At 38.4% G+C, this 24,380-nt stretch overlaps 1 protein-coding gene across 3 annotated transcripts in view; it reads left to right on the top strand.

Annotated features, from left to right (window-relative positions):
* The window catches only part of LOC121303545 (regulator of G-protein signaling 3-like), a 148,856-nt gene that overhangs the window by 68,807 nt on the left and 55,669 nt on the right, over nucleotides 1-24,380 (top strand). The gene's annotated exons all lie outside the window — the stretch shown is intronic.

Raw genomic sequence — 24,380 nt, 5'->3', positions numbered from 1 at the left:
GCAGCCTTCATTAACAAAGCCACTGCCCCAAATGTGCTGTTTACCTTGATTTAACCCCTGTATATAATATATATATATATATATATATATATATATATATATATATATATATATATATATATATATATATATATATATATATATATATATATATATTAAATGTAATTCAAGTGACCAAACGATAGGTGATGCGAAATGAATAACTGAAAAGTTTTTGCCAAGCACACTTAAACAAAGCACTGTTCTTCTACACCGCTGCACTATAGAAAAACAAGAAACAGTTTCCTTAGCTTGCTGTGTACTCCCAAGCGCCGCGTGAACTTTTCTGCCCAATACAGTATAGAAGTGGGGAGAATGTCTTTGTAATTAAGTCATCAGAGGGTGAAGTGTGATTGAAATGAAATTTTAGTTGAAAAAATGAATTGATCCAACCCTGCTGTCATAGTAGTATAGTCCTAGCGGGGCACAGTCTGTGACGTTGTTTTCAAAGTATTATATTTGTTGTAAGATTGTTTCAAATCTATAAATGAAACCGCAGAGTTTTTCAGTTACCTAGTTCTTTTTTGCACACCTACTTGATTCTCTTCTCAGATTCAAAGTGAAATAGAAATATGAAGCCTTTCCCCCACACTTCAGATTTCCGGAAGGTCTGGAGTCTGTGCCCCGAAGAATTTGGGTCATTCTGCTGTCCTGGTTTTGATTCAGGTCTCTCAAGTCCTGCACCAGTCACTTCCTGTTCTGTAGAAGCTAGAATTTCATGCTTTTATTTATTGTTTTCAAATTTTATGCAACTGAAATTTGTGCAGATTTCACATGACAGACTGATGTGGTTTGCAAGAGTAGTTGCTTCTGAACTTTGCAACAGGTTTGCCTGCAGTATAGAGGTTTGTGGAATTGATTCCTCAAATAAGTAACTTGCTATTCTTTTGCATGTAAATGTGACAATGCCTCAAAGACTTACCTGCAGATTACCCATTGAGAGCCTTTTCAGCATCCTAGTCAAGATCATTCGACTTGAAAGAACAGTGGTAGGGAATCCCAGCTCGTGCCAAGCTTTACGTTTGTTTTCTTAAGAGTAGCTGTATTTTAGGACATGCTTCTGCAGTTTGCTTGTGTAGTTTTACGTGTTTATTTAAGGGTTCGCTGTTCTGTACTTGGTGTGTCTGATAAGAAGCAAATGAAAAACTGTATTTTAGTCTTTATATAAAGATGTACTGAATAGTACTGTGTACATTTAATAATATTGGACATGTACCCTGGTCGTGTATTATACGTTTGCATTTTTAGTCGAGTTTAAAAGCGCTACAGTATTAAATGTAAGAGAGACTAAAATAGCTCCCTTCTTCCACATGATTCCTGCTCACAGTGCCTTTTATTCAACATTGCAGAGCTTGTTTTAAGTGATTGTGAAGAAAGCAATTTAAGTTGTACTTGTTTGTGCTCCTAGTCAATTACAATTATATGGAATAGACTAGGAGTAAATACTCAATATAAAATAGCCTTGCGCTGCTTAGTTACCACTGTGAAAGTACCAAGGACAACCTCAATACTTCATACAAGGGTGATTAACACCCCTATCTGGGACAGAACAGAATTGGCTTTGAGACTTTTTGAAGCTGTTCCTTTGTGGGTTGAGAGTAATGCTAAATGACCAATATCCACAGTCCATACTAACGTCTGTTCTTGACTCAGTGAGTCATATGGCTTGTTTTCCAATGTGACCTTAAGATAAGGAAGTCTCCTGAGGCAGTCTCTAAGGTGTGACCCATAATTCTATAATGTGTTTTTTTTTTTTATTATCATCATCTTACAATTCCTGGGAGTTTTTTTTTTTTTTTTTATTCCAGTGATAACTCTGAACAAGGGTTGTGGGAGCATTAGGCAAAATAGTTTACACTTCTATTCTGACACTTATCGAGGGATTGGAAACTCCTTGTCCAGTTTGCTAAGGGTATTCTTATTGAGGGTATACACACATCTGGGTACTTGGGGTCTGTTTTTCATTACTGCAGAATAACTGTGCTATGTCAGCTATAGTCTAAGCAAGATGCGTAGCTTATAATCAAAATTAAATCTGCTCACTATTTCTAACAAGGAGGTTCAGTGCTTCAATAAGAATGTATTTTTAACCCAGTGTTGGGTGGGGTGGGGGTGGCGGGGCTGGCTGGCATTGCAGTGTGTGTGTAACCAGCTATATTATTTAACAACACAGATTCACATATCTGCTTTTGTGCACATATTTAATTAGATTGTTTGTTTTTTTCTTCACAAAGAGCCGCTGCCGTAAACAGCATTAGACTTCTGTGGAGCTGCAATTGTAAATTGCAGTTGCAGCAGATTTCTGTTAAGTGCTGGAAATAGGATGTTGGTTCTGCCATTGCTAGATCTTTCAGATTGCAGGAGTTTGTGGTTCAGTTTTGTTCGTCAAGAGTTCCAGTGTAAGTTTATCGCAATAAACGTTGGCAGAAAAAGTTAATTGTTTGCAAGCTGAGTGGTTAATAACCATTATAAAATGTAATGTGTAACTATGCAGTGTTGTAAAACACAGTGCAAGCATGGGAAACGACAACATGTCTGTGTACATTTAAAGTGTACAGTATACCTTTATATGGAAGAGAATCTTTTTTGTGCCTTTATTTCAAATGTGTAGCCAGTTTAAATGTCAGTGAGTGTGCCAAACACTTGTTTTATAAGAAAAAAACTCCTAAAGTAATGCCAAGTGCAGTAGATGTGAACAGGGTTGAGGTGCTGTGTGCTGTAAATAATGCCATGTAGATGTGACCAGGGTTGAGGTGCTGTGTGCTGTAAATAATGCCATGTAGATGTGACCAGGGTTGAGGTGCTGTGTGCTGTAATTAATGCCATGCAGATGTGAACAGGGTTGAGGTGCTGTGTGCTGTAAATAATGCCATGCAGATGTGAACAGGGTTGAGGTGCTGTGTGCTGTAAATAATGCCATGTAGATGTGACCAGGGTTGAGGTGCTGTGTGCTGTAAATAATGCCATGTAGATGTGACCAGGGTTGAGGTGCTGTGTGCTGTAATTAATGCCATACAGATGTGACCAGGGTTGAGGTGCTGTGTGCTGTAAATAATGCCATGTAGATGTGACCAGGGTTAAGAACATAAGAACATAAGAAAGTTTACAAACGAGAGGAGGCCATTCGGCCCGTCTTGCTCGTTTGGTTGTTAGTAGCTTATTGATCCCAAAATCTCATCAAGCAGCTTCTTGAAGGATCCCAGGGTGTCAGCTTCAACAACATTACTGGGGAGTTGATTCCAGACCCTCACAATTCTCTGTGTAAAAAAGTGTCTCCTATTTTCTGTTCTGAATGCCCCTTTTTCTAAACTCCATTTGTGACCCCTGGTCCTTGTTTCTTTTTTCAGGCTGAAAAAGTCCCTTGCGTCGACACTGTCAATACCTTTTAGAATTTTGAATGCTTGAATTAGGTCGCCACGTAGTCTTCTTTGTTCAAGACTGAACAGATTCAATTTTTTTAGCCTGTCTGCATATGACATGCCTTTTAAGCCCGGAATAATTCTGGTCGCTCTTCTTTGCACTCTTTCTAGAGCAGCAATATCTTTTTTATAGCGAGGTGACCAGAACTGCACACAATATTCAAGATGAGGGCTTACAAGTGCATTGTACAGTTTTAACATTACTTCCCTTGATTTAAATTCAACACTTTTCACAATGTATCCGAGCATCTTGTTAGCCTTTTTTATAGCTTCCCCACATTGCCTAGATGAAGACATTTCTGAGTCAACAAAAACTCCTAGGTCTTTTTCATAGATTCCTTCTCCAATTTCAATATCTCCCATATGATATTTATAATGTACATTTTTATTTCCTGCGTGCAGTACCTTACACTTTTCTCTATTAAATGTCATTTGCCATGTGTCTGCCCAGTTCTGAATCTTGTCTAGATCATTTTGAATGACCTTTGCTGCTGCAACAGTGTTTGCCACTCCTCCTACTTTTGTGTCGTCTGCAAATTTAACAAGTTTGCTTACTATACCAGAATCTAAATCATTAATGTAGATTAGGAATAGCAGAGGACCTAATACTGATCCCTGTGGTACACCACTGGTTACCACACTCCATTCTGAGGTTTTTCCTCTAATCAGTACTTTCTGTTTTCTACATGTTAACCACTCCCTAATCCATGTACATGTGTTTCCTTGAATCCCAACTGCGTTCAGTTTGAGAATTAATCTTTTGTGCGGGACTTTGTCAAAAGCTTTCTGGAAATCTAAATAAACCATGTCATATGCTTTGCAATTATCCATTATCGATGTTGCATCCTCAAAAAAATCAAGCAAGTTAGTTAGGCACGATCTCCCTTTCCTAAAACCATGTTGACTGTCTCCCAGTACCCTGTTACCATATAGGTAATTTTCCATTTTGGATCTTATTATAGTTTCCATAAGTTTGCATATAATAGAAGTCAGGCTTACTGGTCTGTAGTTACCTGGTTCAGTTTTGTTTCCCTTTTTGTGGATCGGTATTACGTTTGCAATTTTCCAGTCTGTCGGTACCACCCCTGTGTCAAGAGACTGCTGCATGATCTTGGTTAGCGGTTTGTAAATTACTTCTTTCATTTCTTTGAGTACTACTGGGAGGATCTCATCCGGCCCAGGGGATTTGTTTATTTTAAGAGCTCCTAGTCCCTTTAACACTTCTGCCTCAGTTATGCTAAAGTTATTTAAAACTGGATAGGAACTGGATGACATGTGGGGCATGTTGTCAGTATCTTCCTTTGTAAAAACTTGTGAAAAGTAATCATTTAACATATTTGCTATTTTTTTTTCTTCCTCTATGATTTTGCCATTTGTATCTCTTAAACATTTAATCTCCTCTTTGAATGTTCTCTTGCTGTTGTAATATTGGAAAAACATTTTGGAATTGGTTTTAGCTCCCTTAGCAATGTTCATTTCTATTTCTCTCTTGGCCTTTCTAACTTCCTTTTTGACTTGCATTTGCAGTTCTGTGTACTCTTTCTGTGTACTTTCTTTTTGGTCCTTTTTTAATGCTCTGTAAAGTGCCTTTTTTCGCTGAATATTTTTTTTAATTGATCTATTAAACCATTTTGGCAATTTAGTTTTACATTTAGATTTGTCTACTTTAGGGATATAATTGTTTTGCGCCTCTAGTACTACGTTTTTGAAGAACAACCATCCTTCTTCTGTGGGTGTTTTCTCTATTTTACTCCAATCTACTTCTGTTAGTCTCTGTTTCATGCCTTCATAGTTTGCTTTTCTAAAATTGTAAACCTTAGCTTTAGTCTTTACTTTTGATGATTTAAAAAACACTTCAAATGAGACCATGTTGTGGTCTGAGTTTGCCAGTGGTTCTCTGACCTCTGTTTTAGTTATTCTATCTTCGTTATTTGAAAAGACTAAATCAAGGCATGCCTCCCCTCTAGTGGGTGCCTTCACAAATTGTGTTAGGAAGCAGTCATTTGTCATTTCCACCATTGAGGTGCTGTGTGCTGTAAATAATGCCATGTAGATGTGACCAGGGTTGAGGTGCTGTGTGCTGTAAATAATGCCATGTAGATGTGAACAGGGCTGGTGAAGTGTTGTGTGCTGTAAATCCCTTAATGAACCAGGCAGGTAACTAACAGAAGCGGGAGTCACAGTGCACTTCTAATGAAACACTGGGGTCCAACAAAGAGCTGCTGGGATCCATTAGAGCACTGATCCTCCTTGTATCTGATGGGTGGAATTCATGACTACACAAGCACCACAAATATTTTTATTGGGTAAAATGTATAATTGGCCAAGCTGTATGGATTCTGGGAATATGAAAACAAGGCCAGGTATTAAATACACAGCAGCCTCATTTACTACACAGGGTTGCAGACTGTCAGTCCTCATCTGAGCAGCTTTACATTTTAATAATAATAATAATAATAATAATAATAATAATAATAATAATAATAATAATAATAGATAGCGTCCTTATTTTCATTGTATATAAGAACATAAGAACATAAGAAAGTTTACAAACGAGAGGAGGCCATTCGGCCCATCTTGCTCGTTTGGTTGTTAGTAGCTTATTGATCCCAAAATCTCATCAAGCAGCTTCTTGAAGGATCCCAGGGTGTCAGCTTCAACAACATTACTGGGGAGTTGATTCCAGACCCTCACAATTCTCTGTGTAAAAAAGTGTCTCCTATTTTCTGTTTGGGATTCACAATGATTTGAACTGATCATGTCTACTGTACCGGTGTAATGTATTGGCTAGCGTAGCATGAAAGCGTCAGAATTTCCCTCGACTCACTGTAGACCTAGAGCAAGAAGTACAGTGCAAGTTAAAGGAGAAGCTGCTCAAACAGCAGGCCTCCTGTCAACACGTTTGCATGTCCTGTGCACCCTTTCATGTCTGTGGAAGGTTGTTTTTACATTGCAGAGCATTCTGGGAAAGGACTTCACAGCCTAACAGAGCTGTCTCGTTGTTGCCTTGTTCCATCTCAGTGGTGTTGCCCAGGTATCTGGATTGCTTTCCCCAAGTTGAGCCAGCCCTAGCAATGCAGCTCTCTGTTACTCAGAACTGACATTTAATCAAATAACTGTGCAGAAGACTTACATTTTCAATAACTTCATTTAGTAAAACGTAATAATTTAACAATGTGATTTTCTTGTGTCAAAAAATAAGCAAGTCGAACCATGCATTGCTGAGTGGGATGGGCAATAAATGTTTAAGGATTTGACAAATAACAAAGAAAACACAACTAGATGTTTCTGTGACACTATGTAATTAAGGTTATGCTGGAGTGTTGTTCCTCTTTCTGGCATGGGTCTTTTATTCAGGGTTGTGTTCTGAATGAGGCTTAAACTTGTTCCAGTTGATATATTATTGTAACCATGTGCCATTATTTATTCATTCTGATAAAACTCCAAGGGTGAGTGTACCCTACAGTGTGCACACAACTGATAACAAAGCCTTTATCCCTCACTTCTGCCAATGGATAATTACCAGTACTGCCTCTTCTTCCTGTAGCTACCAAGGGTTTTTCCCAAGGCCAGGACGCAGCAGTCAACACTTAATCAATGAACCATGACACATTTCACGCAGTACACGCAGAATACATGAACGTTGCATCGGTTCCTGCTGACTTGTGGGATGCAGTGGCACAGAGTTATGCATCTATTGCAATCTATTAAGAATTTCATAAGCAGTCTTGCCTTCGAACTGTGGTTGTTGATATAACTGCACTTTGTGTAGGTTGGCTTTTTGATCAAGTTTGAGTTCTGAATTTGCAAACTGGGAGAAATGTTGGTAAAGAAAAAAAAAATCTTTTGCCCATAGTGTTATTTAATGTTGTGAGCATCTCCTTCGAGAATCAGCTGTAACGAGAACATGATGCTTGTCTGGTAACTTGAATTTGAAATGCTTTCTCGTAGTAGAGTCACACACACCCTCAGTAATATTCTGAAATGCATCGCACACAGAGTGCTGTTGGGGAGGGGGGCTTGTCTTTTGTCATATTGTTTGTTTATTTAAAAAAAAAAAAAAAAAAGTATATTGACAGTACAAAGGACTTTCAGGTTTCCCAGACATGTAGCAATAAACATATACAACATGATATCACAGTGTTCGGTAATCCAGAGATTATTTTATACTGAGCATCAAATGAAACTTCTCATTTATATTTGAGCATTATAAGAAACATATCACTTATATTTGAGAATCAAAAGAAACCTATCACTTATATTTTGGGTAAAATTCACAAACTCTGACACAAAAATGACAAACTCTGTTTTAGAGCAGGTGCAGTGACTTTTTATTGTGCTGATTAGCAATTGACATCACGAAGATGCTGCAAAACGATCTGTCGATCTTGGGCAGGTGTTGTAACTCTTGGTCTCCCAGTTCGTGTCCTGTCATTGACAGAGTGTGTCTGACTATACCATCTTGCCAGGTTTGAAATTGTTGGCAGTGAGACCCAAGACAACGATCCACAGTACGCTGCCCCAGTCCAGCCTCCAACATGCCGATTGCACGAAGGCGCTGCTTGACAGATGTGGCATGTTGTTTTTTTTCTGTGATTTTCTTTATTGCTTTTATTCAAGCTTGCAATTCAGAAGCTGAAATCACTCCATATCCCGTGTCCAATCAACTATCTCACTAATTATGTGATTTAAGTGCTTCAGTCATAGTCAGTCAAGCGAGTCGTGGTCAAGGATGAGTGATCGAGTGATTAAACAGGAACCAAAAACATTTAGTTAATGTCCATCATTTATACCTTTTTTTTTTTATTTTTTTATTTAAATAACTGTTATGATTGTGAAGTTTCTCTTAATGCTCGGTATTTTATAATGCCCTCCGAATGGTGAGCTGAGCGCTTTTCAATATGTTTACTACATCAGACTCAGTGTTGCCCACTTACTTTCTTTTTAAAGACCAATACAAACATCCTGACTCGGATTGATTGGCTCACCTTTCCCTCGTTTATCCAATCATAGTAACTTCTTGCAGATCGTTTCTATGCTTTATTATCCAAAACTGCACACCATAAAAACATTTTTTTTTGGGAGGTTGTTAAATACTGTGTCAGAAAGACTCTCTGACGAGCAAAATTCTTCTAGTTAAGTAAAGGGCATTAAGTGAATTTGTTAAAACATTTAGTCATTGCAATCAACCCTGATTAGTGATCGGTATGGTACTGCCCTGAAGGACAACCCTTTCCAAGTGCTTCATTCTATCTCTTCATATTCATACTGCTGCTGGTCTCTATTTATCTGCAGGCTTTTCAATAGCAGTCTCAGTGCAGCTCTGGCTTATTCACAGGGCAGAATCTTTAATAGAACCATTCTGTGTGTAATTAATACATTTAGACTACCATCTATTTTTTTTAATGCAATTTGTATGCAAAAAATGAACTTAACAATTCAAAAGATCAGTTGATAAGCACAAGAGGATAAGTGACTCACTCAGGGTCAACACAGTCAGTCAGTTTTACGTCTCTTCTGAAGGACGGAGCACAAGGCGGTTCAGTGACTCGCTCAGGGTCAACACAGTCAGTCAGTTTTACGTCTCTTCTGAAGGACAGATCACAGGGAGGTTCAGTGACTCGCTCAGGGTCACATACAGTCAGTCGGTAGCTGGTGGGGATCAGGACTGGGGACCTCCTGATATCAAGCTCTTTTCTTTAAGCACTGGACCACCAGTCTTCCACTTCCTGATCTTAATCAAAAACATAGAAATAGCCTAATATTTCAAACTGTTCGTGCCTAACGAGATATGTTCACTACTTCCATTGCATTGGAATGAAACTGTATTTAAGTATCTTTTTAAAATGTTGTTGTTACAGTTTGCAGTGAACTCGAAAGGCATCACAGTCAAAACGTTTCATTTGCCATGAACAGTTTAAATACTATCTTTTTATTTTTGGGTTATACACTTGAAAACTTTGTTCTATACGTCATGTCTGTACTACATCAGCCAATAACAATATATATTTACAATAAACATAAGCATTTTAAACCACTAATACAACCTTGCAGCCCTTATACAAGTTGCCGTGGTGATACGTGATACTATTGCACTTTCTTGTTTATATAACTTTTTATTTAAACAGAAAAGGTGTTGATACATACATCTCATCATTTTTTTACAATTTTTGTTCCTGTAGTTTGTCGTCCACCCTTCCTTGTTTTTGCTTTTCTTTTTACGGTTCACAGTTCTGTAAGAACTGTTTAGAAACTGCCTGCCTACTTGGAAATACAGTTACATACAGTACAGGGAGTATTGTTAATAAACCACAACCAAATCATGCTTGTTTAGGGCTGTCTTTCAAGGTACCAAGTCTGGGTAGAAGTTGTTACAAACACCATCCATTATGCCCCAAATTTTGTAAATTCTTCCATTTGTAAAAAGTCATTTTTTCCATAGTATATATCTTGTTTACAATAGCAATCCAATCAAGTCCTGGAGTTTCCGTAGGAACCATTTCCTTGTTATGGCTTTCTTACTTTCTGCTAAAAGTTTTGTCATCATATATCTATCTTTATTTTCTATTGATTTGAAAGTGAGATTTCCCAAGTATATTACTGAGAATTCCAGTGTGAATTCAATGTGAACTCTTTCTTTTAAAGCATCTCTATTGCACTGCCACTACCCTTCTAGGTTCAGGCAAGACCAGAACATGTGAGAATGGTTTGCTTCCTTGTTCCCACTTTGTCTCCAGCACTGTGCCATTACGGCAGTTTGTTTCATCTTTAGTTTCAGGGTAATAAAGAATCAAACCAAATTCTTCCAGCAAAATTCCCTCCAAGCTCGGTAATACTACTGTCTCATTTTCTAACTGGTAGTTCTTTATAATCTTACACCACAGTCTCACTGGTAGGGAACCCAGTGATTCTCAATGTCAAACAACTCTAGCCTTATAACCTGGATTGCACCAGCATATGTATCAGTGGTCTTGGTTAGGCAGCATGATAGTACTCCTTTAAACGAGGTAAAGCCGAGCCACCTGCTTCCTTTGTTAATTGCAGTGTTTTAAATCTGATTGTTGGCTTTTTCCCAATCAATATAAATCTTGAGACAACCCTGTCCCAATCATTAAATAATTTTATCTGTATTTCTACTGGTAAGGTCTGGAATAGGTATAGTAGTCTTGGTAGAATATTCATCTTAATAAACTCCAGGGGTAACAAATTCCACCTTGCTGTAGCTTCTTTCATTTTAAAAGTTAAAGGATCGTAATGTATTTTATACAGTCCTGATCATTCTTTTGGGAAACAAACCCCCAAATATTTAATAGATGTCGATTGCCACTTCAGTTTATATTTATCCTTCAATTGATCAGGTGGACTGTGATTGTATATCAAGATTTGAGTTTTCTCTACGTTTAATTTATAGCCTGACACCCCTCCAAATTCATCCAGAAGTGTCATTAGTTCAAGAAAAGAGACTATAGGCTCTTCGAGGTATAGCAAGACATCATCTGCATACAGTGCACGTTTGTGTTCTCCTCTAATTTGTATTTCTTTTATTTTTGAGCTCTGTCTTATCCATTGAGCAAGAGGTTTAATATACAAAGCAATCACAAGGGATAACGGGCACCTGTGTCTTGTACCTCTTTTTAAAAGACGAGTCTGAGAGGTGGCCATTCATCTGAACTCTTGCTGACTGCTCTGTATACAATGTTTCCACACCTTCTATAATGTTTTAAAGCCAAATTGATCCAGACCTTGGTATAAAAAAAATGCTAGCTTACAGTGAAAAGCCATTTTGGCATTCAGGATAATCAAGACCGCACTCCTTTTTTAAGCTTGAAAAGTTAATAATATGAAAGGAATGTGTGATATTAGCTTGAGTTTGTCTGGTTAGTATAAATCCTGTTTGGTCTTAATGATTTGGTTGGGGTAATGTCGTCTCTGTTCTCTTTGCTATAATTGAAGTGTAGATTTTGTAATCTATGTTAAGGATCGAGACTGGATGATGAGAACCACATTCGGTTATATCCTTCTACTCTTTAAAATAGCTGAAACAATAGCTTATTTTCATGAGGGAGGAAGTACTCCATTCTCTAGTATCCAATACAATAAAAATACAAAGCAATAGCAGAGCCAGTAATTCTTTTAAAGGTATTATACCACTCCGAGGTAAAGCCGTCAGTGTCAGGCGATGTATTTGATTTAAGCTTTATTTAATTCAATGGTAGTTGCTGTATTTAAGTTGTTGCTCTGCTCCACACTAAGGGTAGGTCAATTTAAAGAGCTTCAAAATAACTTTGTGTATTGGCCATTTTCATTATGGAACTGTGCATTTCATTTTATTTAAATTTCTTCTAGTTTGCAAATGTGCTTTTGGGTCTTTTAGTTTATAAATAGTACCGTCTTGTTGTTTTCGTAAACTTCTTACTAATAATTTGATCAACTTGGAGCCTGATTAATAATATTTTTGTTTTGTAAATGTTATCTTTTTTTCTACTTCTGCTCTTAATGTATTTCTCATTTTTTAATTTTTTCATCTGTCTTAGGAGTCAGACTTTTCTTGTGATTTGGTTCTGATATGGTATGATATGTGATGGTTCTTCAGTTTTGCAAATCAGTTATTTTTGTCTGTTTTAATTTCTTTCTATGTGAGCTTATAACAAATAAGTTTTCCTCTTGAAACAGCTTTTGCTGCATCAGACTGTTGCCGTGGATATCTCTCCTTCATCTTTATGTTGTCGATATAAATCTATTTCCTGTTTTACTCTTTTTTTTTAATTTGTTGATCCTTTAAAGGGTAATTTGCAAATAACTGTCAATTGGGCTAAAAAACTAAATCTTTTTTTTTTAACAAAGAAGAAACATTTCCCTGTTCAGCGTCCAAGTGTTGGTACATCACATTTTGTTCATTTATATAGATTTTTTTTCTTAATTTTTGCAAAAAAAACCCTTAGAAATCTCATAACCGACACTTAATATAAAAACCTATTAAATCTGACTCAGCTGCAAAAAAGTATTATAAAACTGGTATTTCTAAAATGCTTTTCTTTAGTCTCTATAATGTACAAAATAAATTAATACAAACTTTATTTTTTATTTTATTTCAGGCTTTATATCAACCAAAACCCCTTATGAATTAATACATAATTATGTGTTGTAAACAATACTTACATAAATATTAAGCACTGTAATTTATATAATTAGGGGTGCACCGATACATCGGTTGGTTATTGGATCGACAACGATAAAGGAGGAAATAACATCGGCTATCAGCTCATTGTAGCCGATAATGTTTACCGATATTTATGCGGTGATGTATAATCCGTGATACAAGAATATATTCGCTTTTGTGTGTAACGTGCGCTCTCCATCAGTTGTAAGCATGTCTCAATTAAGGAGTACAGTTTGGAATTTTTTTAAGTGCCCGTAAAGAACTGCAAAACAGCTGATTGCAAGCTATTGGTGCAAATATTTCACGTGGTGGCAACAGCAGTAAAGATTTCAACACAACAAACTTAACCCCTCACCTCAAGACGTGCCATGCCCCTGAATACAAGGATTACTTAAACGCCACGGAAAAGAAAGAGGGTGAGGAAAGAGCTACGCCAAAGCAACTGTCACTACATGAAGCACTTAAACGATCACAGAAATCTAGAAGTGGGGATGCCAGGGCTAAAGAAATGACATACCGTTTAATGGAATTTATAGCTTTGGATGATCAGCCATTTTCCGTTGTACAAGATACTGGATCTCTCCGTCTCACTGAATGCCTGGAGCCTCATTACACACTGCCCACTAGAAAGTTTATGTCTGAGACTGCACTTCTTGATCTACAGTGTTGTTTTAAAACAAATACAGACTCTGGTTGAAGATGATCATGTATCAGCACTGAGCTTTACGATGGATATTTGGAGCTCTGATGTGTCTCCAATGTCAATGCTGAGTTTAACTGCCCAATGGATAGACATGAATTTCAATTTATGTAAGGCAGTACTGCAGGCACAGGAGTTGAGCACTTCCCATACAGCTGAGGCTGTTTCAATAGCATTTGATAATATGTTTGCAGCATGGAAAATTGTGAAGGAAAAAGTTCAAGTTATCAGGGATAATGCAAGAAATATAGCAAAGGCAATGCAAGAGTCCAGCTTACCAAGTTTACCTTGAGTAGCACATACACTGAAGCTTGTGGTGAACGAAGGACTGTTCTCACAGCGCAGCGTGTCCGACTTACTAGCAGTGTACGAAAAATAGTTGGGCACTTTAAACACTCCATTTGCGTATTCTCCTCTTAAGGCTGCAGGTGTTTCTTGGAATGCCTTCGAAGAGGTTACAGCAGGACATACAAACCAGATGGAACAGCACTTACTGCATGCTGCAAAGCCTTTTGGAGCAGAAGCGTGCGCTTGGAGCATATGCGGATGACCATGAAAAACCCACAACTCTCACTGTACATCAGTGGGGGATGATGGAAAAAATAGATAGTTCTTCAAATGCTGCTAGAACTAACTCATGAACTGAGTTCATCCTTGGCCTCTGCTTCTGATGTCATCCCTTCCATTGTAGCTTTAAAAAGGCTTTTGAGCCTTTCAGATTCAGACCAAGGAATAAAGACTATGAAACATACTTTGCTGGAAGCCTTGGAAACATGCTTTGAGAAAATTGAACCAGAACCTCTCTACTGCGTTGCAGCTCTGCTGGACCCAAGATACAAGGACAGGTATTTCACTGCTAATGACAAAAAGCTGCTGGCGACACAACTGGAAACCATGCAAGCCAAGGGGAATGAAACAGAACAGACCTCAACGGAGCCTGCTTCGAAAAAACCAAAGGAAGCAGATGACAGCTCAACAAAGCCAGCCACAGCCTGTGTTCAGTGTACGATGAGATATTGGAAGAAAGTAGCGGTGGGGTAGTAATGATGCTATAAGCAGTAGTGTTATGCTTCAGAAACAAAGCTACAGGAGCGAGCCCGCACTTCAAAGACGTGGAGATAAGCTAAAATACTGCGAGACCAGCAAGGGTCGCTTTCCCATTCTAGCAGAATCTGCACGGAAGCTTCTGTCTGCCCCCTGCAGTAGCGTTTACAGTGAACAGCTGTTCAGTGCAGCTTTGCATATTGTGGACGAGAAGAGAAACAGGCTAATGTGAAGAAAAAGCAGAAATGCTACTATTTGTTAAGAAAAACCTTCCACTCACTCATTTATGCTAAATATGTGAGTAAGCTATTGTATGATGGAGGCAAGAATGTAAATCGGATACAGATTTATATATATATATATATAACAAACCTAACACTGCCCATGCCTCAAGACACACCATCCCTACAGTGAAGTATGGTGGTGGCAGCATCATGCTGTGGGGATGCTTCTCATCAGCAGGGACTGGGCATCTTGTTACAATTGAAGGAAGAATGGATGGAGCAAAATACAGGAAAATACTGCAAGAGAATCTGCTTCAGTTCGATAAAAAACTGAAGCTTGGGAGGAAATTCACCTTTCAGCAGGACAATGATCCAAAGCACAAGGCCAAAGCAACATTGGAGTGGCTCAAGAACAAAAAGGTGAATGTCCTACCGTGGCCCAATCAAAGTCCTGATCTCAATCCCATTGATAATCTGTGGCACTATTTGAAAATTGCGGTCCACAAGTGTCGTCCAACCAACCTGAACAACCTGGAGCAAATCTGCCAAGAAGAATGGGCCAAAATCACTCCGACACTGTGCAAAGCTGGTACATACTTACCCCAAAAGACTTAAAGCTGTTATTGCAGCGAAAGGTGGTTCTACCAAATATTAATGTGTGGGGGTTGAATACTTATGCAAGCAAGATATTTCAGTTTTTGATTTTTCTTAAAAATATTTCCCAACATAAAACCAATGTCACCTTACAATAATTGATTTTGAGTTTGTGTTTTAAAATAAAATATCGAACAGAACGAAATTTCAATGTACCATTTGTAATTCAGTAATATGAGAGAATTGGTCAGGGGTCTGAATACTTTTGCAAGCCACTGTGTGTGTGTGTGTATATATATATATATATATATATATATATATATATATATATATATATATATATATATATATATATATATATATATATATATATATATGTATTATGCAAGGACTGTGTGTGTGTGTCATATATATATATTATATATATATATATATATATATATATATATATATATATATATATATATATATATATATATATATACACACACACACACACACAGAGTCCTGTAGCTCAACCTGGATTCTGTGCATTTTTAATGTTGGCTTCCAGCTGCTTCTGTTGCTTTAGTACATTCAACAACACTTCCTCCATTTTATGACTTTGTGCTTCAGATTCTTCAATGCAATCTTCAGTTTCTTCCATTCTTGTTTTAGTACAATTCAAGTCTTCTGTAAAATCTATTCGTTTTCTGTTTATATCTCGCCTGAAATGCAGCAAATCAATGTAGATTTTCACCAGGCTCGCCTGGAGAGTAGTGTTTCTCATATTTGGCTGTTCTCGTCTAGTTGAGTGCATGGAGAGTTGCTGCCTCTTCAGTCGGCCTCTCCTGCTGGTAAATCTTCATTTTCTAACTGGTTTGTTGTTTCTCGGCCCCTACTTCTGGTTCCCATTATTGCTACAGTATCATATATATATATATATATATATATATATATATATATATATATATATATATATATATATATATATATATATATATATAAAAAAAAACTTGTATTACTTTCAGATTTGTCTCTTTAATTGGGGATTTGAAATGGAAAGACCGGGAGAGCAATGTTCTTAGGCTGCCATCTGGTTGGTGATGTCCACTGTTGCACTTTCAAATGCTTTTCCAATATTAAGAGCCAGTGACATATACTTGGACCAAGTGCCATGTGAAAGGCTAATCATCAAGCTGCAATCTGTGGGAATACAAGGAAACACATGCAAGTGGATACCAAACGGGTTAAAACACAGGAAGCAGAGAGTGTTTGTAAGATGGGAACCTCTAACTGGGGCAGTGTACTCGGTGGGGTGCCCTCTAACTGGGGCAGTGTACTCGGTGGGGTGCCCTCTAACTGGGGCAGTGTACTCGGTGGAGTGCCCTCTAGCTGGGGCAGTGTACTCGGTGGGGTACCGCAGGGCCCCATCCTTGGACCTCTCATCAGTGACTTGGATCGGGGGATAATTCGCAAATGTTAAATTTGTATGAGACAAAAAAACTTAGGGGAGTGGCAGGCACACTTACAGCCACCAAGGACTTAAAGGACTGCGCTATGAAAAAAGGATAAAGAAATAAATCTGTTTTAGCCAGGAACCAAGAAGAATCAGGGAGGACATGATTGACATCTTTAAAATCTTAAAAGGAGTTGACATAGTTCACCCAAGCCATTACTTTAAGCGCAACACAGAAACCAGGACTAGAGGAACCAGCTGGAAATCAAGTGGAGACAGGACAGCAGGACAGAGACATTTCTTCATGCACATGGTGAGTGGATGGAATAGGCTACCTATCAATGATGATGATGCGGAAACACTGAGATTCTTTAAGACCCGGCTTGACAAAGTTCCGAGAGCAATCAGTTACTAGGAACTAGAGGAGCTTAGATGGGCCGCATAGCTTCCTCTTGTTTGTAACTTTGTTATGTTCTTACCTTAATGTTCACAGACCGAGCTCAGGGAGGACAGAAGCCTCTAGTAGAGCACGATATTGACTTGTCAGGGATACTTAAAAGAAACAGTAAGACCTGTGCTGGCGTAAGCAGTTCTAAAAGTGGCAAGTGTTAACTGGGTATGTAAGCCCAGGGGAAAAACACATTGCAAGTCACTTCCCCATCTGCTGCATGCTAACTTAAATGTCAAAGCGAGATCTCCCCTCCTGCTACACGTGAAAGGGGAAATTGCAATATAACAAAGATGTTGATGGTTCAGTTTGTTTACATTGCAAAGAGCATATAAACAACAGAGTTAGAATTGCTTAGTTGTGGTTGTTGGAATGAAATAAATCAAACCTGTAGCTGAGGCTCCATTGTGCGTCCTAGGGTTTCTACGTTATCACCTGATAGGATTGCAACACTGTAGGTTCAGTTATATTTGTGTTAGGAGCTGTGTTACTGGAAGGTCATTTTTCTAACAGAGGAGTGTGTAAACGATGTATGTGCCCCTGCTATACACCATTTAGATATTTTGTTTAGGCTTTAATAAGTAGTTTGTTTTAAATATCTCAACTTTATCAGTATAGTATCATTGTATTGCTAATTTGGAGGCAATGCTGGTATTAAAAGGATTGAGTTTATTTACCAACACAAATATTATTGTTTTCAATCCATAACTTGGATCTGTTGTTCCCCAAGGTACACAACATCATCACCACATGTTTTGAATGAAATGAAAGTCAAAGGCAGTTGCTGCATTGATGCACTGCTTAGTAAAACAGTGGTATGATCCTTTATACTTTGCAACGATGTCGGTGATCTGTAGATTTGCATCACACGCCACCTAAACATTGATTGAAAGGACATTTTTATGAGTTATGTAAGCATTACTGTGGCTGGGGTACACAATGCAACATGTGTGCAATCTATAGCACCCACAATGTTTGGAAATTCTGTCTGGTGTTCTAATATATATAATCTGTTTTTGCAACATTTATAAATATCAAGAAACAAGTGGATATAGCAGATACTGTTTCATCAACTAAATATATCAGGTACATTATTTTCCTTATTACTGATAATGGAATGAATAACTGTTTTATTTCTAAGTAGATATTTAGAGAAAATAATCGAGAGTAGTTTCCATTATTGCTTATATAAAGACCCTGAGAAGAAGCGTCTATTATGTTATTGCAATCTAACAATGTCTTCTAATTTGCCCAGACATCAATATTTTTCAACAAAACTGTGAGGAAGTATTGTAAGGTCCCTCAGGTCATAGAATAATGCATTTTTATACATGTATCTCTAAGAAGAATACATAATAAAAATACTTGGTCCTGAAAGTGTTAATAAACCAATCGTTGTCCCTCAAGACACTCTCACGATGACAAGTTGCTTCTTTACAAAACAGTACTGTATCTACGGTGAACGTATTGCTAGTGGTGCCAAGGTGGTGTTCTTTTAAGCAAAGTTCCTTTAGCCAGAGCATTTACAATGGGGGAAAAATCTATTTCACCACAAGGGTGTTCCCTTAGGCAAAGTGTTCTTTTAGGAGGTGTTCCTATATGTGGAAACAGCTGTACTATGAGAAGGATAAAACATTATGTTCTAGGCTGGCTTTATAATAATCAACTCAATTCTATCTTGTGTTTGCCTTGCTGGGTGAATACAGAGACCCATGGTGGCTTCATACTGATGATGTCATTGCAGAGCCCTGAACCGTGTTGCTCATGCCAGCTTTGCATTAGCAGACAGATATGGCAACCTTTCACCCTGATGAGGAGTTCAGTTCTCCAGATGAGATTCTCACAGGGGCTCCTAACACTTGATAAACTTTCATTAGAAACTTTGGTAACTTGAGCTGACCTATTCCTCCACTGATGACTTCAATTAATGGGTAAAATAATTATGCAACCTTAATTGTCTTGAAAGGTCTGAAAACACCAATGCAGATAGCTGGGCCAGGGAATCAGCCACTGCTGGCATTTGGGAACTATTGTATTTTCTTCATGAGATCCTGCACGGTGTAACCTGCATGTTCTACAAGTGTGAACTGACATGAGTAATGCTTTTGGCTTATTGCATTTTCAAACCTAATCTATTCATACATTACTTTAGACTGCAGCAGACTGCTATTTAGTAACTCTGGTCATGCTTTTAAAATTTCATGATCTCATTAAATAGTGAAGACTTCTTATCAACAGCAGGGTATATATATATATATATATATATATATATATATATATATATATATATATATATATATATATATATATTTTCTGAACTATAATTTCAGATTTTCTTGTTTTCTAAAAGAACAATAGTTTTTAAATTGTATAAAATAAAAAATTTTTAATTTCAAAAAAAAAGGAAGAATCAATTTCTAGTGAAAATTAAAAATGCCTGCAGCAATTTTACTCTGCAGTGGACAAGAGAAATTTCCTTTTACTGCAGTGCATATAATGGGAACCGGATTGTGTAGATGAATTGCCTTTGCGAGAGCTCTCATTTAAAAGGGTGTTTTACAATGTCTCGTAGTGAGGCTTCATCAAGCAGGGGCAAGCAAGGTACACTGCTATAGTAAGAATAGCACAGAGATTAAACATTCAGCAGAATAATATTAGAGGGTTTAAACTCCCAATGAAATAGATATTTAATGTGTTCTTCATTAACTTGACTAAATTTAGATTTTTCCCCAGTTGCTTTTCCCAGCAGTTTATAAAAAATTCTTATCTTCTCAAATCAAATTGTCCCTGTGGTATTTTGCAATGGTTTTGACTGCCAATACAAACTAACATTGTAGGACTTTGCTGTTACTTGATTTAAACTGCAGTGGATTTAAGTTGTCTTTTTCTTGATTCAAATCTAATGTTGTATTCCCTGCCGTGGCAGGGGGTGTTTGTTAATAACATACTAATCATTAGTTAGGGTGCACTGCGACCAAATCACATGCTTTAAAGCAGTCATGTGGGGAGGTGGTGTATTTTGAGACAGAACTACACAACTCTGCTCAGTGACCTGGCAATGAAGCAATAATGTGTTGGAATGTCTAGTGAAATACCGCAGGCTGGAGTAGGGTGTATCTCGCAAGTCTCTAACAGTATCTTCAGTGTTTTACCTATTGCTACAGTCTTAGTCTTGGCTTGCTGTGCTGGTGAATTGAATTATTTCCTTTTGCTAATAAGAGACTGGATGACCGTGATGGGCTGTAACTCCCCTTCATGAAATACCATGTGAGGTTTGGACTGAAGACATTCAGTGTTAACATGACAAGGTTATTACTATATGCCAGAATGCATTACCAGGGTAACACAGAGAGCACAGTAAATCAAAGGGATGTTCTTGCACATATATGTGAGCACAGAGCATGGCAAATACACCAGCAGCACTCAGCTCTCTGTGTGTGGAGATATATATATACACACACACACACATACAGTGGCTTGCAAAAGTATTCAGACCCTTGATCAATTCTCTCATATTACTGAATTACAAGTGGTACATTGAAATTTCGTTCTGTTCGATATTTTATTTTAAAACACTTAAACTGAAAATCAATTATTGTAATGTTGGGAAATATTTTTAAGAAAAATTAAAAACTGAAATATCTTGCTTGCATAAGTATTCAACCCCCACACATTAATATTTGGTAGAGCCACCTTTCACTGCAATAACAGCTTTAAGTCTTTTGGGGTAAGTATGTCCCAGCTTTGCACACAGTGTCGCAGTGATTTTGGCCCGTTCTTCTTGGCAGATTTGCTCCGGTTGTTCAGGTTGGTTAGACGACGCTTGTGGACCGCAATTTTCAAATAGTGCCACAGATTCTCAATGGGATTGAGATCAGGACTTCACCTTTTTGTTCTTGAGCCACTCCAATGTTGCTTTGGCCTTGTGCTTTGGATCATTGTCCTGCTGAAAGGTGAATTTCCTCCCAAGCTTCAGTTTTTTAGTGGACTGAAGCAGATTCTTTTGCAGTATTTTCCTGTATTTTGCTCCATCCATTCTTCCTTCAATTGTAACAAGATGCCCAGTCCCTGCTGATGAGAAGCATCCCCACAGCATGATGCTGCCACCACCATACTTCACAGTAGGGATGGTGTGTCTTGAGGCATGGGCAGTGTTAGGTTTGCGCCACACATAGCGCTTTGAGTTTTGGCCAAAAGCTCTATCTTGGTCTCATCTGACCACAAAACGTTTTCCCACATCGCAGCTGGGTCACTCTCATGCTTTATGGCAAACTGCAGACATGCTTTCAGATGGTACTTTTTGAGTAACGGCTTCTTTCTTGCTACCCTCCCATACAGGCCAGTGTTATTTAGAGCTCTTGATATGGTTGACTGGTGCACCATTAGTCCACTCCCAGCCACTGAACTCTGTAGCTCCTTCAAAGTGATTGTTGGCCTCTCTGTGGCTTCTCTCACAAGTCTCCTTCTTGTTTTGAGGGACAGCCTTTTCTTGGCAGTGCCTGGGTGGTGTGATGCAACCCACTTCCTGATTATTGATCCAACTGTGCTCACTGGGATATTCAAACACTTGGATATTATTTTGTACCCTTCCCCTAATCTATGCATTTGTATTACTTTATCTGTAACTTCTATAGAATGCTCTTTGGTCTTCATTTTCCTTCAGATTCACAGCCTTACCAATGACCCTTCAACAGTGGGGTTTTTATCCAGAAAATGTGACAGCAACTTTAATGGTTCACAGGTGGAGGCCAATGGTAAGGTAATTGTGTCCTCGTTTGGGCAATTTCTTTCATCGGTGCAAACTGGGAGCTTCCACAGCACAGGGGTTGAATACTTATGCAAGCAAGATATTTCAGTTTTTTATTTTTCTTAAAAATATTTCCCAACATAAAACCAATGTCACCTTACAATAATTGATTCTGAGTTTCAGTGTTTAAAAATAAAATATCAAACAGAACGAAATTTTAATGTACCATTTGTAATTCAGTAATATGAGAGAATTGGTCAGGGGTCTGAATACTTTTGGAAGGCACTATATATATATATATTATAGCTAAGAAGTAAAAAATATTCTGTGTGCAACTCGCTACACCAATTAGTCTGTTTCTCTCAATGAACAACTTTTCTCAGAAATGTGCTACCTTGCTTATAAATAGTTGAGCATCAATGAGCAAACATTGTCTTCCACATTTTGTGAAGTGGTTGTATCAGTGCCAGCAGCTCTGTGTTGCTCCTTTTCTGCTGCAGTATAAATAAGTCCTCGGCATATAGGTCACCCAGCTTTGAGAAGATATCCATCACTGCACCTGAACTGTGTGGAGAGTCTAATTTTAATATAGTTGACAGTAGCTGCCTCTAGGTATGTTTGTGCACATGCAGCAGTTCTACAGCATATAAAAACCAGATCCAGTTCTCAGTGCATGATATATTATAAGTATGGTTAAACAAACTGACTGCAGTGCATCCTACTGGACCAGTTCCCTTGTCACAAACACACTGCTTGTCATTGTAATAATGTGCATGCAGATATCTATATAGAAGTGCTGGAGGTGTGACACCAGTGTACAGCGAATGCAAGAGGTGAATAATTATTTTGTACTGTAGCTTAAAGTGATGATGTATAGTTTGATTGTTACCAATAAACACTTTCCCTGAAGGTGCCATTGTTGAACCTGTCTCGTGTCCCTTTGAGACCTCTGTGTTCAGTCCAGTCTGCCTCTGTAGGTGTTGAACCTGTCTCGTGTCCCTTTGAGACCTCTGTGTTCAGTCCAGTCTGCCTCTGTAGGTGTTGAACCTGTCTCGTGTCCCTTTGAGACCTCTGTGTTCAGTCCAGTCTGCCTCTGTAGGTGTTGAACCTGTCTCGTGTCCCTTTGAGACCTCTGTGTTCAGTCCAGTCTGCCTCTGTAGGTGTTGAACCTGTCTCGTGTCCCTTTGAGACCTCTGTGTTCAGTCCAGTCTGCCTCTGTAGGTGTTGAACCTGTCTCGTGTCCCTTTGAGACCTCTGTGTTCAGTCCAGTCTGCCTCTGTAGGTGTTGAACCTGTCTCGTGTCCCTTTGAGACCTCTGTGTTCAGTCCAGTCTGCCTCTGTAGGTGTTGAACCTGTCTCGTGTCCCTTTGAGACCTCTGTGTTCAGTCCAGTCTGCCTCTGTAGGTGTTGAACCTGTCTCGTGTCCCTTTGAGACCTCTGTGTTCAGTCCAGTCTGCCTCTGTAGGTGTTGAACCTGTCTCGTGTCCCTTTGAGACCTCTGTGTTCAGTCCAGTCTGCCCCTGAAGGTGTTAACCCTTTGCGGTCCTATGTCGGAACAGGTCCGACAGTACAATTTTCCCTTTCCAGTCCGTGGTCGGACCCTGTCGGACATCTTCAAAAAGACGTAAAGCACAGGTCTCCAGTCATTTTTTCTCCGGAAAAAGCAGAGAAAACCTTTAAATAGCAGAGTGAGACCGATAGGAGCCGACTTAAACGGGGAAAAAAAATCTGATAGCCCCAAGCACATTTCTCATGTCCCTTTGAGACCTCTATGTTCAAGATTCAGAACTGGGCAGACACATGGCAAATGACATTTCATAGAGAAAAGTGTAAGGTACTGCACGCAGGAAATAAAAATATTATAAATAACATATGGGAGATACTGAAATTAAAGAAGGACTCTATGAAAAAGACCTAGGAGTTTTTGTTGACTCAGAAATGTCTTCATCTAGACAACGTGGGGAAGCTGTAAGAAAAGGCCAACAATATGCTCGGATATATTGTGAAAAGTGTTGAATTTAAATCAAGGGAAGTAATGTAAAACTGTACAATGCATTAGTAAGACCTCATCTTGAATATTGTGTTCAGTTCTGGTCACCTCGCTACAAAAAGGATATTGCTGCTCTAGAAAGAGTGCAAAGAAGAGCGACCAGAATTATTCCAGGTTTAAAAGGCATGTCATATGCAGACAGGCTAAAAGAATTGAATCTGTTCAGTCTTGAACAAAGAAGACTATGTGCGACCTAATTCAAGCATTCAGAATTCTAAAAGGTATTGACAATGTCGACCCAAGGGACTTTTTCGACCTGAAAAAAGAAACAAGGACCAGGGGTCACAAATGGAGATTAGACAAAGGGGCATTCAAAACAGAAAATAGGAGGCACTTTTTTACACACAGACTTGTGAGGCTCTGGAATCAACTCCCCAGTAATGTTGTTGAAGCTGACACTCTGGGAACCTTCAAGAAGCTGCTTGATGAGATTCTGGGATCAATAAGCTACTAACAACCAAACGAGCAAGATGGGCCGAATGGCCTCCTCTCGTTTGTAAACTTTCTTATGTTCAGT

Source organism: Polyodon spathula, chromosome 33 (assembly GCF_017654505.1).
Source record: "Polyodon spathula isolate WHYD16114869_AA chromosome 33, ASM1765450v1, whole genome shotgun sequence".
NCBI classification, from domain to species: Eukaryota; Metazoa; Chordata; class Actinopteri; order Acipenseriformes; family Polyodontidae; genus Polyodon; species Polyodon spathula.
This window is presented reverse-complemented; position numbering and strand designations above follow the sequence as displayed.